Genomic DNA, 19,298 nt, shown 5'->3' with positions numbered 1-19,298 from the left:
GTTGGAGAAGAATACTTTTCTTGATGCTATAGTTTTTTATTTGATGAAGGTATCTAGGGGTATATTTATGTTTTAGCAAATGATATGATGACTTATGTTACATATTTGTTAGATTGTTATTGCATTTTATAAATATTTGTTTCATTTGTTTGTTTTATTTTTATTTTTAGTATGAAAATTAAGCCCGAAAATATGTAAAGGATAAAAAAAAGTCAAGTTATTTAAAAAAATGTATAGTGTTTAAGAAGTATAAGAAAAGATTTTGGCCATTAGATATTTAGATGAGGTGTTTCAATGGAAGATGGGAAGTTGATTAATTTCATCATGGTGAGTTTTATTTTAGTTATAAATTATATGAGGTAACAGGAATAAAATTGTCCATATTTTGTTTAAAACATGCAAAGAAGTCAATTCAATTTTGATGTCAGCTCCTAAACCGTAGTCATTATTAATTATAGGAATTTCAACTTCATCTCATAACTCCAAACGAACGAGTTATCTCTAAACATTGTACCCATTCCTGAATAATAAAAAAGAAAAAAGAAAAAAGAAAAAAAAAGCACAGTGGGTTATCTTCATAACAAAAATCGAGGTAACAGATTTAAATCACAACGAAATCCTCATCTCGTTATATAATTAATTAAGGTGCCATTTGCAATTGGTTCTTCATCTTGTTTTACAACCTTTGTTTTGTTAGTAATCGAAGATGAACAAAGTGGATGGAGAAGAAAGCACCCACAAACGGCTTTAGTTTGTTGATGAACAATAGCCCAAACATTTAAATATAACACACCATCATGTTGAAAAAGAAAGTTTAAACCGTAAGAAGCCCAAACATTATTAAAATATAACATAACGGTGTTTAAAAACCGTATGATCTATAACAAAATAGTATGAAAAATAACACATCAATGTGTGTATATATATATAGGGTTGGTATCATTTAAGAACTCTAATAAAGTTAAGAACTCTTAGAAACTCTAAATAACCAAACATTTTTTTAATTTTTTTTATATATTAACATTGTTTAAGAGTAGTCTTATCATATTTTATACAAAAAATTTTAATTACATATATTAATCACAAGTTTACATATGTGTAAAATTTATGTACTAACGAATTTACATCGGTGTAAAACAAAACATGGATATGTATAAAAACTAACTTTCAAAATTGTAATCGTAAAAATAGATATAAAAAAATTATAAAACTACACTCAAGTAACACTAACATACAAAAAAAAATTATAAAAAACGTTAGTTTTCAAGGGTTCCTTCAAGTTTTTAAATAATTTATGAGTTCTGTAATGATATTCATCCTATATATATATAGGGGTACGTTAAAATAAAAAGAGATAGTTTCCTAGTAATACTAAGAATAAATCATAGCCATTGGATCATGTTAATCAATGGTTGAGATTTAAAATCACCAATAACCGACATAGTTTCCTAGAATTGTTCTTTCATCATCATTTGTAATGCTAAATGTCAAAAATTGATTGGTTCTTACCATTCCTAGGAAACTCCTTATTCTTATTTGAACTCTTTTATATATATATATATATATATATAATATATATAATATATATATATATATATATATATATATATATATATATATATATATATAAGGGTTCAAATAAGAATAAGGAGTTTCCTAGGAATGGTAAGAACCAATCAATTTTTGACATTTAGCGTTACAAATGATGATGAAAGAACAATTCTAGGAAACTATGTCGGTTATAATGATTAAAGAGTAATTCTAGGAAACTATGTCGGTTATTGGTGATTTTAAATCTCAACCATTGATTAACATGATCCAATGGCTATGATTTATTCTTAGTCTTCTTAGGAAACTACTTATTTCTAGGATAACCCTCTCTCTCTCTCTCTCTCTCTCTATATATATATATATATAAAGATTCTAAGAGACTCATTTGAAAATTTAGAACTTTGAGAACCATTTATGATCACTAACAAAACCTTTAAAAAAATATTTAAAAAATTATAAAACAAAAAAAACAAAAATTTTAAAAAAGTAAAAAACCAAAATTGTTATATTTCATTCCGGTTTCATAAAAAAAAACTAACTTCGTATTATACACATGTATATAATTTCATTTAATCTCTAGTTACGTAATGTACACATATGTACATTATCATTTACCTTAAATTGTACATATGTGTATAAAAAACATGTATAAAATTAAAAAAATAAGTGTTATACATATGTGTATAATTTCGTTAAACCGGTATTTTTTTAATTTTCTTTATAAAACCGGGATGAAAAATAAAATTTTTTGGTTGTTTTACTTTTTTTATTTTCGATTTATTTTTGTTTTATAATTTTTTTATTAAGAGTGTTTTATATATATATATACACACTAGTTTTTATCCCCCCGTATTACGGGGGTTATTTTATCTTATTTGTTTTTAATATTTATTTATTTTTTGAATTTTTATTTTTTTATTGTATGAAGTTAATAATATACTTATGGTTTGATGATAAATTGTTTCATAAATAAATGAGATGTTATAACCCGATTTAAAAGCTATATGGGTTTAATGAGACCCAATACCCGTTTATTTTTTACTATAAAATTGGGTTTTTAATTATAAATAATATATAATTTTTTTTAAATAAATCAGATATTAATTTTGGGTATATCCCTACTTTATAGGATTTTTAAATTAAATATTTGGTGAGATTAGTTTTTAATTTAATGAGATGTTATAACCCGTTTAAGATATATTTGGGTTTGATAAGACCCATACCCGTGAATTTGGGTCAAATGCATGATAAGCCTCCGTTTAAAAATCAAACAAATCTGGTGACTCCAAAAAAGGGGGAGCGACCACATCACGACACTTAGGATTTTTGGGTTTTTGTTTATACAAATCTGGTGAATGACGCTGACTCTGTTGTAAAATCTTTTCAACACCTTTGTGAAATCAAAAATAATACCTTTGTGACTACTCATTAGACACCTAACTAAATTGGGATCAAATTACCCTAAGTACATGTACAATTAATTATTACACAATATCATTTCTCTGAACAATCCCACAGACTTCCAGAGGCATGTTGATGATATGCATGGCCTCGGGGAAATGCTGAGTCACCATGTATGAATGGATCCAGACACATGTATACTCTTAATCAGAGTTTCCGTTTCTTATTATTGTAACACAAAGTTTTAAGGATTCGTAAATCCTATGCAAACATTCTAACTCTAAAAGAGTTTGTAAAGGTTTAGGGCGTATTCACCTTTTCTGTTTATAATCAGTTTCTGATACTGATTCCTGTTTTCTAATTTTCTGCTTCTTGTTTTGTTACCTCGGACCTATAGTACGAGAATAACTATTGTATAAATAACTAGATCATCGATATAGCTTCAGACCTTTAGTCTGTTCTGTATAGCTTTAACCTTGATAAAATCATTTGTTTATATAAAACATTTGGACCTTTAGTCCCTTTATTCGTTTACCAATTATATGTTCGTTTCTTCTTCAGGAAGAAACATCTATACTGAGTTTCTTCTTCAAGAAGTGTTGGTACATGTATGTCAGTAGTTCATAGTCTAGCATTTGTAATCGAGTCTGTAATGTAATTATGTTTTGTTTATGTTTGTTTTGTAATGCGCGAAGTTGTCAACAAGTTCGCTATGGCGAACTTGTTGACTCAGCGAAGTTATTGACAACTTCGCCTGTGGCGAAGTTGTCGTGTTTATATACTGTTTCAGACGAAACAGTTGAAGGTTGTTCGTTTAGGGTTTTCGTTTCAGTTTTCAGTAACCGAGTTACGTGTCATAGTCTGTAACGGTGACCTCGGGTCACGTGTTTGTTATCAATATAACGTGGTTGGTTTATTGCTTGTGTGTTCGATCTCTATATACTCTACACTCGTATCTACCTACGCAGGGATTCCGCACCTGCGTTGTTAGAGACATCCCGTGTACGATCCGTCCAGGAACCTACAATTGGTATCAGAGCCAATCGGCTCGATTGTGAGGTTCGGGATTTCACGCGGGTGTAGAAAACGTCTCGTTTGACCTATTCGCGGGACGTGTTTTTGTTGGGATTGAGTTTTGGTAGTGCTTGACAGTCATTTTCAAGCCTTTGCATTGATCGGGAGCTGCTGGATTGACGAAAACAGATCTGAACAAACTTCCCTGTTCAACGGGCGAAGTTACCGTTCATCGGGCGAAGTTACCATTCTTCAGGCGAAGTTGCCGTCGCTGGAATTAGGGTTTTTGGCGAAGATATAAGGATTAGCGAAGTTAACTACAACTTCGCTCACTTCATAAGTTCGCCTTAGCGAAGTTATCCGCAACTTCGCTTCAAACCCAAGTTCGCTCAACTCATAAGTTCGCCAGAGCTAAGCGAAGTTATTCTTAACTTCGCCCAAATCAAGCGAATTTAAGATCTCAGCGAAGTTCTCTTTCAGCGAAGTTAACCTTCAAGCGAAGTTATTCTTAACTTCGCCAACTGAGCTGTTTTAATATTTTTTTTGTTTTTTCCAGGTTTTTCAGGTTTTTGCAAGGATGTCGTCGATCAATATCTCCGACTTGGTCAAGATGGAGGTAGAAGCGGGGTCTGCCACTAAGGCCCCGAGGCTGATGAAGGGAACTGACTTCGTGGCATGGAAGGACAGATTCATCCAATACATCAAATACCAGGATGCCAAAATGTGGGTGTGCATCCAGGATGGATATATCCCTCCAACTGCGCAATACGAAGGTCGCGATGTGGTTAAGAAGTACAGCAAAATGGAGGACGAAGAGAAGAAAATGTACGAGGCCGAAAGCAAGGCCCATGCTGCGATAACAATGGCACTTCCTCAAGAGGTTCTCCATACGTTCCGAAAGTACACTTCTGCGAGAGAGCTTTGGGATGCTCTTGAAAATAGATTCGAGGGGAATGTGGGTATACGTGCATCAAAGATCAAACTCTTAAAAACCCAGTTCTCCGTCTTCAAATTTTTGAAGAACGAATCACTGGATGATATTATCACCAGATACTATCATCTAATGACAGAGCTCAGCAATTATTCAATTGCTTACCGAGAAGAAGAGATCGTTGAAAAGCTTCTCGATGCTCTCCCACCGAAGTGGGAAATGTACACCGTCCTTATGAGGGAAGACAGAGACTTTCCAAATTGTGATCTTGAAACGGCAGTAAACAAGCTCAGAACTTATGAGCTTAATATGGTTCGAAAGGAAACACCAACAGATCAGATACAAGACCCTGGTATGTATGGTGCTAAGGTTAACTCAGGCTCAAGTTCAAGGCCTGAATCTGCTGCTTTTTACTCGAAAGGGGAGTCAGGCTCTGACTCGTCTCATGAAGGAAAAGTTTCTGTAAACACTAATGGTGATGTATGTTTCGTTGCTGGAGGATCTAGTACTTCAAAGCCTCAAGCATCCACAAGTAGTTTTTCTGCAAATGCATCTAGCAATAGTTATTCCAAGATGCCTATGAGTGTAAAATCTGCTGAAGAGCAGTTTGCAGTCTATGCATCATTTATTGCTTCCTATGAAAACTACATCCAGGGGAAGATTGTGGACCCTGCTGCTCTTGATGAGGATTACGATCAGATCGATGCTGATGATCTGGAGGAGATGGATTTGCAGTGGCAAATGGCAATGATTGTGAGGCGTGTGAAACGTTTTATGAACAAAACTGGAAGAAAATTTGTTGGTGGTCGGCCCGGGTTCGACAAATCCAAGGTAAGGTGCTATAATTGTCAGCAGTACGGGCACTTTGCCAAGGAATGCAGAAATGAGAGGGTTGAACGAGGACAAGGTCGACCTACACAACATTCTGGAGTTAACAGAGAGATTAACGCCATGTTGACCAGAGAAGCAGGTGAGTACAACTGGAACTCGCATTCATGTGGTTCTGGTGAACAAGCGAACATGGCTGAGGCTGAAGTGAAAGAATGTGAGAAGGTTGAAGGAATTGAGAAAGCTACTGAAGAAGAAACAGCTTTCATGGCAGATGACAAGGATAATCGCTCCGAGGTAAGTCCTAAAACTATTTGTACTAGTTGTGAGAATCTGTCTGAGCAACTTAAAACAATAACTGATCAGTATGTCCATTTAGATGCTGACTTTAAAACTATTAAAGAAGATCACCATTTTACGAAAGCAAGAGAAACGAGTTATAAAATTAAAATAAAAGCATGTGAAAAAGACGTTCAAAGCTTAAAAATTAAACTTGCTGAGAAAATTGAAATAATTGATCTTAGTTATGAAGTTTTGGAGGAAAAAACTAAAGTGATTGCTGATCGAGATAAACAGATTGCTGACCACCAGGTAAAGGTGGTGGAACTGAACCGCAAACTTGAGCAGTTCAGGAATTCCTCGGCCATCCTTGATCACCTCGTGAGTGATCCAGGTACCTCTGCAAAGAGGGGAGGAATCGGATATAATGAAGTTCCACCACCCTTTAACCACAACTATACTTATAATCCGAGTGTTCAGAAATCTGTCGATTTCGAAGTTCCTCAGACAACTCCAATCAAGATTACAAGTGTAAAACCAAGTGTTAGCTGTGGAGAAACAAGTTCGAAAGTTTCTAATGTGAATATTTCTGTTTTGAGTCCAGTCTCATCGGATTCGGATAAGTTGTCCGAATCTGATCAGACAAAAGAGGAGGTAGGGTTACCCACCGATGGAGATACAAATGAAGTTTCTAAAAAGAGTTCTCCACTCAATCCGTACGTCCCACCTTATGTGAGACGAACGGCTGGTAACACTACCTCTACATCCAAACCAACATTTGACAAGAAATTGGAGAGTCGGTGTTGCTTTAGATGTAATAAGTTAGGGCATTTAGTTGCAGATTGCCCTCTGGAGCCGAGATTAAGAGGTATGAAGCCAATTAAAACTGAGTATAAGCGTCATTTTGTTACTGCTAAAAATGAAAACTTTAAAAAATGCCAAAATGTAACGAATTCAAGTTTTCATAAAAACCAACCTCAGTTTTACAACCAAACCTCAAGATATAGCACCTTCAATTCTCAAAGGTTTGGAAGGCATTACACACAATCTGCAGGGAGATTCCCTAACAGGACTTACAGAAATTATCCTGATGCTAACTTAAGAAAGCCAGGGTACGGGACGTATCGATCCAAGACCAATTGGTCTTGGGTCCCAAGATTCTAACTCTTTGTTTTATTGTGCAGGAACAGTTGAACAGGGCTGCAAACAATCTTTGGATTGTAGATAGCGGCTGTTCCAGGCACATGACAGGCAACAAACACTTGTTGCAAGACTTAAAACCTGTTCAGGGAGCTAGAGTTAGTTTTGCTGGTGAAAGCGGAGGAAGGATTACCGGTAGAGGAACTGTGTCGAATGGGAGAATGACACTTGAAAACGTAAATTTTGTGGAGGAATTAAAGCACAATCTGCTGAGTGTGTCGCAGATCTGTGATAAAGAATACACTGTCCATTTCACTAAGAATGAAGCGATTGTATTGAAGCCTGGTTTTCATATACCAGAAGAATGGATAGTAATGAAAGCTCCACGTGAAACGAATACATACGTGATGGATATGAGGTCTACTGAAATGGCCACCGGAGAATCCTGTTTAATGACGAAGGCAAGCGAATCAGAATCAGAATTATGGCACAGGAGAATGGGACATATTCATCTTCGTAAGATGAACTTCATTGTCAAAAATGGGCTTGTGATGGGCGTTCCCTTAAAGAGTTTTAACTTTGAAGATAAATGCATAGCGTGCAAGAAGGGAAAACAACACAAGAAAAGCCATCTCACCAAGACAATCAACTCAATTGCTGGTACTCTAGAACTACTTCATATGGATCTCTTCGGTCCGGTGAATGTACAAAGTCTAGGTGGTACTTCTTACTGCTTGGTGATAACTGATGATTACTCGCGATACTCGTGGGTATATTTTCTGAAAACGAAAGACGAGACGACTCAGATGGTGAAGAATCTGATTACAAAAGTCGAGAACGTCATGAGTAAATCAGTTAAATTCATCAGAAGCGACAATGGGACAGAGTTCAAGAACTTTGAGATGGAAATCTTTTGTCTTCAGAAGGGTATTGAGCATCAATACAGCGCTCCGTATACTCCACAACAGAACGGAGTAGCTGAAAGGAAGAACCGAACGTTGATTGAAGGAGCCAGAACTATGCTGGCAGACTCAAAGCTTCCTGTGATGTTCTGGGCTGAAGCAGTTGCTACAGCCTGCTATGTTCTGAATCGGGTGTTAACCGTTAAGAGACTTGGAAAAACTTGTTACGAGCTTATGCACGGAAGGAAGCCCAACTTGTGCGGTCTTGAACCATTTGGGTCTCCTTGTTCGATTTTGAAGACTAATTCGAAATTTGGTGAAGTAGCTGATGAGGGAATCCTTGTCGGTTATGTTGTTGGGACTCCCAACAGACGGGTCTTCAATACGTCGACTTGCAAGGTGGAGGTGGTTTGTAACACCGACATTACTAGTTACCAACCGCCAAAACCAAGCAATGGACCTGCTGAGCTGTTTGACTATGTTAAACTTTTTAAGTCGTTTAACGTACCTAATTTGGAAATTTCTGAAGAAGACGAAAGAGCTGTGACGAAGATGATACTTGATGAGGAAGAGAATATATTGCAACATCAGATTTTTAAGAAATCTCAACCTTCCACATCAAACACGATCGATACCCCTGCGGCCTCAACTGAAGATGAATTTATTAATCCTTTTCACTCTCAGCCAGAAACAACCATAGATGAGATCTCTTCGAACTTGGAAGACAATTTGCATGTCGGTGCTGTTCCGACCACGAGAATTCACAAAGATCACCCATTGGAGAACGTTATAGGTGATGTGTCCTCGAGTGTACAAACCAGAAGTAGCCTGAATGAGCACACCTGTGTTTATTCAAGTATAAAAGAAACAGGTATAATGAATGAATGTTTGTACTCCTGCTTTATAAGCCAAATTGAACCAAAGAATTATCAAATGGCTTTAAAGGACAGCTCGTGGGTCGAAGCCATGCAAGAAGAGTTGGCTCAGTTCAAGAAAATGGAAGTTTGGACCTTGGTTGAAAAACCAAAGAATGTGCATGCTATAGGCACGAAATGGGTGTTCAAGTGCAAGAGAGATGATAAGGGGATTATCGTGAGAAATAAGGCGAGGCTGGTTGTTAAAGGTTTTAATCAGCAAGAGGGTATTGATTACAATGAGGTGTTCGCTCCTGTTGCCCGGTTAGAAGCGATTAGATTGTTTTTGGCGTTTGCTGCATCTAAAAAAATGAAGGTGTTTCAGTTGGATGTGAAGAGCGCGTTTCTTAACGGGAAAGTTGATGAGGTTGTGTTTGTTGAGCAACCTCCGGGTTTTCCTGACCCAGACTTTCCGGATCACGTATACAGGTTGAGCAAGGCGTTATATGGGTTACATCAGGCACCTCGTGCCTGGTATTCAACGTTATCGGACTACTTGCTGGAAAATGGTTTTGAAAGGGGATTGATTGACAGTACGCTGTTTGTGAAGAGAGAAGGATGTGACTTCTTACTGGTTCAAGTCTACGTGGATGATATCATTTTTGCTGCATCAAGAGTATCCATGTGTCAGGATTTTGAGGCTGTCATGAAAAAACGATTCGAGATGAGTGCTATGGGTGAACTAACCTTCTTTCTAGGATTGCAGGTTGATCAGAAGAAGGATGGGATGTTCATTCATCAAACAAAGTATGTTCATGATGTGCTGAAGAGATTCAAGATGGAGGACAGTTCTCCATATGACACCCCAATCTGCGTCAATCACAAATTGGGCGCTGAATCAGATGGTGACGCAGATGTGGACCCTACTCTGTATCGGGCGATAATAGGTTCATTAATGTATTTAACTGCTTCTAGGCCCGATATAATGTTTTCTGTTTGTCTTTGTGCTCGTTTTCAGGCAAACCCAAAGGAATCTCACATGAAAGGTGTGAAGAGGATTTTGCGGTATCTTAAGGGCAAGCCGAAACTAGGGTTGTGGTACCCAAAGGGGGGAGACGTTGAACTGGTGGCGTATACAGATTCTGATTATGGTGGCTGTAATCAGAGTCGGAAGTCAACAACAGGAGGCTGTCAGTTTCTTGGAGGAAGATTAGTTTCCTGGCAGTGCAAGAAACAGACATCAGTTGCAATTTCAACATGCGAAGCTGAATACATGGCAGCATCCAACTGCTGCTCTCAGGTTTTGTGGATTCAGCAACAATTGCGCGACTATGGTCTGAATTTCTTACTTACTCCTATTTTAATTGATAACACTGCCGCCATCTCAGTAATTAACAATCCCGTGAAGCACAGTAAAACTAAGCATATTGACATTCGTCATCACTTCATACGGGATTGTGCTGAGAAGAAACTGATCAAGATCGAAAAAGTTGATACACTTGAAAATTTTGCTGACCTGTTTACAAAAGCGTTTGATAAATCCAGATTTCAAAACCTAATTGAGCTAAACGGGATGATCAATCCCGAGTAACCATGTCTTTGAGTTAAAAAAAAAAAAAAAAAAAAAAAAAAAAAAAAAAAAAAAAAAAAACATGGGTCATTTTTGCTTAAAATTAGTCGGTTACCTCAGTTTGATGGACATATCCTAGGATATGTTTTGGTCCTCGTTTCAACTTAGAGAATGAGGATAGCCATTAACCGGAAGACTGAAAGTGACCGGTGCAGCTATGACGTGTGTTCTTTCAGTTGCTGAAAATTAGTCGGTCATACTTAGTAAGAAGGACACATACTTGTATGTGGTCGGTCCAGTTGATCCATTGGATCTTCAGGATAGCCGTTTACCTGACGACTTTGACGTGATTGGGGCGATTGAATTTAAAGTTTTTTTTTTAAGGGAAATGAAATTAATTTTCAAGTCTGTTACTTCGTATGAAGTTCTATGCTGTGTTTAACAGAAAATTGATCCAACCTTGGAAAATGATATATATACTGATCGTGTGTGCTTAACTAGTGAAGTTATTAGGCTTAAAAGGCTTTAGAACAGTCATTGTATGTCGTGGTAATTTTTATGGTGCGTAAAAGTGTATGTGATACTAACTTAAACTACTCGAATTTACGTGGAAACTCCTTAAGAGTTTTGTATGTCTTCATACATATCTTTTCAAAGGATAGGCAGAAAAGCAACTACCCAGTCATACACGAGCCCCTGAGTGATCTGATTCCCGTGAAGAAAGCATTTCAAGACACTGCAGTGATCCAGATTCGGGACTTGCAGTAGTTTAATACTCCGAAGTCAATAAGAATGTTTGGTTAAAAAAAAAAAAAAAAAAAAAAAAAAAAAAAAAAAAATGTGTGTATATCTTTAGTACTTATGAGACATAGTAACAATCAAGACTTCTCATGTCTGGAGTAAGAAAAGAACGGGAAGCAGTCAACGAGTATATACAAGTTAATCAGACACTATGGGTCGAAGTCAATTCGGGGTGACTTGGGTATAGCCAAATACGCTTTGAGAATAGATAGAAGACATCATTATCTCTGAGATGTTGCCAACTTAAATCTTTGAGCTTAAATGAACCTTAATCCGTATCACAGAAACGATGAAAACCATTTACGTTATTTACATGCTTGCAACCTGTGTCTCTATGTCATAATACAGCCAAAGACGGATCTAAGTGACAGTCACATCGTTAGTATGATTCCTGTTAGGATCTTTTCTAAAACATAGTGGTCCCTGACTAGACTGAAATTTGATCCCTTATTTCGTTAAAATTTTTCTAAGTTTCTTTTAGTTTTTGTAGTTATATTATTTTATTGTTGGTTACTGGGTCTTGATCATATTTGTTTAACTCTTTTTGGTAATTTCTAAGGTTAAATTCAGGATTATTCAAACTTAAAGGGCTGATTTTGAAAATTACGGGCGAAGTTGTTGAATTCAGCGAAGTTATGCTTAACTTCGCCTTGGCGAAGTTAAGCGTAACTTCGCCTGAACCCACTCTGCCCTATATAAGGGATTGTAAACAGTAAACTGTATTTTTTTCTCGATTTACCAGCGAACTTGTTCGATTAATCAATTCATCCGGATCTTATTCTTCACTTTCGATTTCGATCTTGTGTTCCTTGTTTCTACTATACTAATGGTATGTGTAGTCAATAACATCCTATCTTTCTCGTTATAGTTCTACCCGGTTCGAGACCTCGGGTCGTCGAACCTTAGAAACCAAGTTTTCCGACCTCACGTTACGTGTTCATGGACGACCTTTTCGTCCTAACACCATTGAAATATGTTGGACTTCATTGTTAGATCGTTAAATCGGTCCGAAACATCGGATAAACCTTGTTTGAATCTGAACAGTCGCCGTTTCAGATTCAGGCGAAGTTAAGGTTTACGCGAAGTTATTCTCAACTTCGCCAGTGGCTTAAGTTCGCCTTCAGCGAAGTTATCCACAACTTCGCTTGAAGCTTAATTTCGCCTATGGCGAAGTTATCCATAACTTCGCCTTGAACATAACTTCGCCTATTTCAAATTTTTTATAAGTTTATAGACGAACTTACAGATGAAGCGAAGTTGTTCCCAACTTCGCCTCAACTATAAATTCGCCTGTACATCACAACTTCGCATATGGTACACAGCGAACTTGTGAGATGGTTTTATGGTCTCTAACTTGATTTGTTTTGTGCAGATATGGCTGCTGTTGGAGGTACTGGAGGTGATGATGGTGATGAGCAACGACAATTCTTCCCAGCCCATAACCAATACATCACTTTGGATCCAGACGCACGAGGCGTTGAAGACTATAGGGAGATTATCACATTTCTCCAACGATCACGAGTTTTTCACGCGATCACTAATACACTACCCATATCTCTGCCCAACATTCAAGATTTCTGGCAGACGGTGTATTATGATTGCAGACCTGAGCCTCCAGTGATGCGAGCAACTGTCAATGGTCAAGACATACAGTTTTCCTCGGAAGACATACGGTTGGCTCTGCAGTTCGGTAATGAAACGAGAGTACCACCTGCGGGGTTAATCCACCGGTGGTAGTTGCACGGTTTGTGGAGTCGACAATCACCTCTACTGCAGGGTTACCAAGTGTACCACCTGCGGTCACTTCTGCTGATGTTCCACCAACTCCATTGCCTACTTCAGATACCGAGAGGATTCTTTCGCTAGAGCGGATTGTTGCTGAACAGTCAAAGACTATTGACCGCCTAGTGGAATCCAATCGACTACAAGCTGCCCTCCTGGTAGAACATGGACGAATAATAGATGCCTTCAAGGATTACTTGGCATCTCAGGGGGAGAAGACGTGTAGGGGCGATGAGTTGAGAACGAAAAGACGAGAAGATCATGACGATGATCCCAATGCACCTTCAGGTGCAGGTGATGAGCTGCCAAGAACCTCTCAGGCTCTTGGAGCTTCCACAATTGAGGGGGAGTCTACAAATGCAGATGGTGATGATGTTGTAGTTGTGGATGACGACGCTGATGTTGAAGACGTTATTGATGCGTTGAAGGAGTTGGATGAGGAGGAGGACGATGAGTTGATGGATGATGATGACGTGTTGCCTATGGATGAGATTGAGAGGATTGGAGAACAGATTAATGTGGAAGATGTGTTAGAAGAAGGTGAGATTGTAGATGAGTCAGTGGAACATGAGATTCCAACTGTTGAGAGATCAGAATTGGGGGATGAGAGTGTGATAGAAGATACAGTATGGGAGGAGCAGCCGAACTGGAAAGAAGGATGTGCTCAGTGGTTTGTTAAAACCAAGAAGCCTGCAGTGCCAACGATGTTCAGAAAGACTTATAATATAAAGGGCTATGCAGAGTCAAAGAAAGGAATCATATGCTGGTTGTACGACAAAGAGCTGAAACTATTTGTGATCAAACGGTACGACGGCATTCAGTACTTTAAGAGATTGTTGAGATCTCTGAATTCCTTACCAGAATGTGAGGTGAGAGATTTAGCGAGATTGGGGCTGATCAATAGAAGTAATGATGATATGGCAAGAATCATTGGGAAGATCGTCTGGAAAGAAGCCATTAAAGACAAAAAGTTTGAACTCCTAAAGCCTCAAAAAGGAAAGTTGATAGAAGACAAAGATCGTGGAATGAGGGCTGACGGCAAACCTTGGATGGTAATGAAGTATAAACCAGTCCGTCATTTGAAAGAAGTACCGATGAAAGTTATGCCCAAGAACGTCCTAAAAGATTTAAAATGGTGGTACGTGGATTGTGAGACAGCTGAGGCGGTAATGGAAGATGAGGATGAACAAGAAGTACTTCGGGTGTACGACCCGATGCATCTTGTTAATCTATCGAAGGATGATTTGAAAGTGCTCAACGAGAAGAAGATCTTCTACATTCCTGCTTGGAAGGATCAAGCTAGGAAATATCAAAGGGTAGTGTCGGTATGTGTGAGAGAAGGGGCGCACGCGTAGAGGTAAAGATTACAAGACTCAAGATTTGAAGATCAAGATATGAAGCTACTGCCAAGGGGGAGTCTGTTGGTACATGTATGTCAGTAGTTCATAGTCTAGCATTTGTAATCGAGTCTGTAATGTAATTATGTTTTGTTTATGTTTGTTTTGTAATGCGCGAAGTTGTCAACAAGTTCGCTATGGCGAACTTGTTGACTCAGCGAAGTTATTGACAACTTCGCCTGTGGCGAAGTTGTCGTGTTTATATACTGTTTCAGACGAAACAGTTGAAGGTTGTTCGTTTAGGGTTTTCGTTTCAGTTTTCAGTAACCGAGTTACGTGTCATAGTCTGTAACGGTGACCTCGGGTCACGTGTTTGTTATCAATATAACGTGGTTGGTTTATTGCTTGTGTGTTCGATCTCTATATACTCTACACTCGTATCTACCTACGCAGGGATTCCGCACCTGCGTTGTTAGAGACATCCCGTGTACGATCCGTCCAGGAACCTACAAGAAGAAACATTAATTTCTTAACTATAATATCTTGTATATATATTATATTTCTTAGTCACAAAGAAATACTATTTTAACTATAACATTCGCATAAGAAAAGTTATATTATTCTTAATCTTAATCAAGGTTCGGGCTATACCCCCGACTATGGTCTAAGCCATTTATAATAATAAAATAATAACTTAGACAGAACCCCTACCTCACACGGGTATTCAAAGTTAGATATTTATCACCTATCGCGCAACACTTCTACTCTATATCGTGTATCGGAACTTAAACCGTCAGAACTTCTAAGCTTGGCACGTACTACGAGATTGGCACACAAAACGATATGCGTTAGTCGTCTTGATTTGTTGGCACGTACTTTGAGAAAATGTCGGGTATTGGCACGGATTACGAGGTGATGTTTGCTGGGTCCGTGGCACACAAAACGGTGTAGAGAGAGAAAATATTCCAGAGAGAGTGTGTGGGAGGTGTGTGTGTAAAATGAGCCATGAGCCTCCCATTTATAGCTGAAATCTGGTCCCATCGCAATACGCGATGGAACCTTTCCTATGGTCATCACGTATCGCGATGACTCACGTTACTCAGAGACTGCCACATGGCCTGACACAACTGCCATGTGGCCTGACACGTCTGCCACGTGTCACCTGGATGTGACACATGTTGATGCGTCATCAAGGACCATCGTGTTACGCGATGGCCTTGTTCTTGGACTCATCGCGTATTGTTATGGGTCCCTGGATACCATTTTTCATTTTTGGTCCTTTGTGTCACACCCCGACCAAAGGCGGCGGAAAATGCCGAGGTGTAACGATTGCCCATAAGCGCATGACACTATTTAAAGCGACAATATTTAACAAACTCATTTCATTTCACAACATCGAAAATGTCACATAACCAAATATACATAAGTCAAATACAACAAAATATAGCAAATCAAATATTGTTCATTTTTGCTAATATCCTAACGGTATTTGTGTCATTTTCTTCACCGAACTCCATAATCAACCTAGATGCAAACCTGTAACATTTCATAAAATAAAGTTGTCAACACAAAGGTTTGTGAGCAATTCATAAGTTTGAACAATAGATATATAATATGAAAAGCCACAAAACTAGTATACAAAACCATAAATAATAGCTATAAACTTGGATAAATTGACAATCGCTAATAGAATTACGTTAGCGCCACCTAGCTACAAGGGATTGCCAAGTAGTCTAGGATTTAACTGAATATAGTTAATTGCATTACGTTAACGACACCTTGCTACAAGGGGATGCCAAGTAGTCTAGGATTTATAGATTCCACCAACCGAAAGCGATAAACACATAGGCATATAAGCATAGAACACCAAATCGAGCAATTATTCAAATAAAGTATACAACAACGTTTGTGGTTTAAGACTCAAGTATAAAGCATTTGATTTGAATAAGTATGAAATGTCACCCCAAAACAAAATATAGAAAACGGGGTATGAAGTTACTCACGTTCAAGTATAAAACTTGATCGGTAAAAGATGAATAACCGGATGTTTGAAGTTTAACGAGCAAGGCCTAAATGACAATAAAATCTTGGATTTAGAATGGTTGTCTTGAAGATCTTTAAATAAAATAATTGTTGCAAAAAGTAAACAATTAAAGTTCAAGGTTTAAAATGTAACTATTTAAGAATTTATAATAACAATCCTTTAAAAATGTAAGTTTGCTCGAAACCGGGTTAAAGTATCTAACCTTAATATTTACTTAACCAATGTTAAGTAATAAGGTGGGAAAAATGCTAAAATGCAAGTTCCTTTGGGACAAAGATACTAAAACGGGTTTTTAACAAGTGTTCGGGTTGTCGGTTCGGGTCTTGACAAATGGTCAAACTCAAAGTCAACTTTCCAACATATTAATTGTTATGAGATAACTCATTAAAATATACTAACACTTAACCAAGTATGTAGATCTATTGTTTAGAACTAACAACGCACGTTAAGCGAGTGTTCGGTTTTGTCGGTGCAAACTATATGATGAGATCAAGTTGGATCCAACAATTCCAAGTACTTAAGAAAATAATTAAAATCAGTTTGTAAACTATTTTTAAAGATATATACAAGTCTTGATAGCTAAAAACACACTTGTGTGTCTTAAGCGAGTAAAAGTCGGTATAGTTCGGTTTGGTTCGGTCTCCATCTCACAAATAGTTCATAGATGGTTTCTACATTCCCAAATATCATAGAACTTGTATATTGGTTTATAAATGAAGAAAACTTAAATTTTACGACTAAAAAGTTAACTACAAGTCTTTTAAGCAAAAGTTTCGGTTAAGTTCGGTTTCCATCTCCCAATGAGTTCATAGATGGATTCCATATGCTTAATATCAAAGAACTTGTAAAAATGATTTTTGAAACTCAAATCTAGCAATAAACATGTTTAAACAACTATTTTAACAAAACTAGTAAACAAAAGTTCGGTTTCCGGTTTGGACTAGTTTCGGTTAAACCGAGGTTAGTCTTATACAAACCCACACCATGGAACTTGTAAATAATATGAACAAACTAAAAAGGGTTAGAAGTTAGTCATAAGTGATATGTATAATAAGTTATGTGTGTGTAAATATATATCAAGAACACGAAGTCCTCCATGAAGCCTTGCCTTATGACATTCGAAACTTAACCAACCGGAGTCGGTGAAGTAACAAATAAAGGAAACAAGGGGTGTGAATTATATATATATATGTTGTACCACCATATTCAAGTGTTAGTAATATTATATGAACAAGTTAAAATGAAAGACTATAGTTAGTTGACCTTAAGAAATCAAAATAACAATATGTTGAAGATGAATACTTGGATTTGAGAGAGATTTTGGAGAAGATGAACAACCAAAATGGTGTATGGAGCCTTGCTTTTATAATGGTAAGAGTATGGTTCATACAAATAGGGTAAAGATGCATGTGATGGTTGAAATGGTCAAACAAGTTTTTGGTAAATGGCAATAATAGTCCCCAAAGTTTTGGTTTAAGTCATTTTAAGGAGTTTTAAGGACCAAAAAGAATGTTTTCAAGAACCAACAAGTGTAAAACAATATTGTAACATAAAATCCATTATTTTGATTATATCATAAGCTTTGGTTTACAAAATGGGTCGGTTTACATGATAAACGAATAAAAACGAGACCCGAAATTGACGAATGTCACAGTATCCCCTACTTTAGGAAATTTCGTCCCGAAATTAAGATGATGATGATGATGCAAACAAGTGTGGATACTTCTCCTTCATTGTGTCTTCTCGTTCCCAAGTGAACTCCGTGCCACGCCGTGATTCCCATCGAACTTTGACTAACCGAATACGACTGCGCTTGGTTTTCTTCTCGCTGCGATCCATGATCTCAATGGGTCTTTCAACCATGATCATCGACTCATCGACATGTACTTCGTCGAGAGGTATATGGAGATTACCCTCGGCTAAGCACTTCTTAAGATTTGATACATGAAAAGTCGGGTGAACACCGGCAAGTTCTTCCGGTAGTTCGAGTCGATAAGCCACCTTCCCAACACGTTCAAGGATTTTAAAAGGACCAACGAAACGAGGAGCTATTTTACCCTTCTTTCCAAAACGGACTACCCCCTTCCAAGGAGATACTTTTAAAAGGACAATATCGTCAACATTAAATTCGATAGGTTTTTTTGACGATTTCTAGCGGCTAGGAGATTCTTACAGATTTGATTAATGACATCGGTGGCTTCTTGGACCATCTCGGGTCCCGTGATTTGAGCTTCACCGATTTTGTTCCAACAAATCGGGGAACGACATTTACGACCGTAAAGAGCTTGAAAAGGAGCCACATCAATGCTAGAGTGGTAGCTATTGTTGTAGGAGAACTCGATGAACGGAAGATGAGAATCCCAATTCCCACCGAAATCAAGAACACATGCTCGTAGCATATCCTCGAGTGTTTGGATTGTACGTTCGGATTGACCGTCCTTTTGAGGATGATAAGCGGTGCTAAGATCGAGACGTGTTCCCAAAGCTTCTTGAAGAGATCGCCAAAAATGAGAGGTAAAACGGGCATCGCGATCGGAGATGATAGACAATGGCAAACCGTGTCGACACACGATTTCCCGAACATAGATTTGAGCAAGCTGCTCGACAGAGTATTTCTCGCGAATCGGAATGAAATGAGCAGATTTGGTTAATCGATCGATGATCACCCAAATGCTATTGTTGCCTTTCTGGGTTTTGGGTAATTTGGTGATAAAGTCCATAGCAATGTCTTCCCATTTCCAAACGGGAATCAGTGGTTGCTCGAGTAGACCAAAAGGTCTTTGATGTTCAGCTTTGACTTTAGAGCAAGTAAGACATTTAGATACAAACAACACTACGTCCTTTTTCATACCCGGCCACCAAAA

Source organism: Bidens hawaiensis, unplaced genomic scaffold, assembly GCF_021521415.1.
Source record: "Bidens hawaiensis isolate Kalapana, Puna unplaced genomic scaffold, B.hawaiensis_p1.1 tig00000296_1, whole genome shotgun sequence".
In the NCBI taxonomy this organism is placed as follows: domain Eukaryota; kingdom Viridiplantae; phylum Streptophyta; class Magnoliopsida; order Asterales; family Asteraceae; genus Bidens; species Bidens hawaiensis.
The sequence above is the reverse complement of the archived record's forward strand: the minus strand, read 5'-3'. Positions refer to the sequence as shown.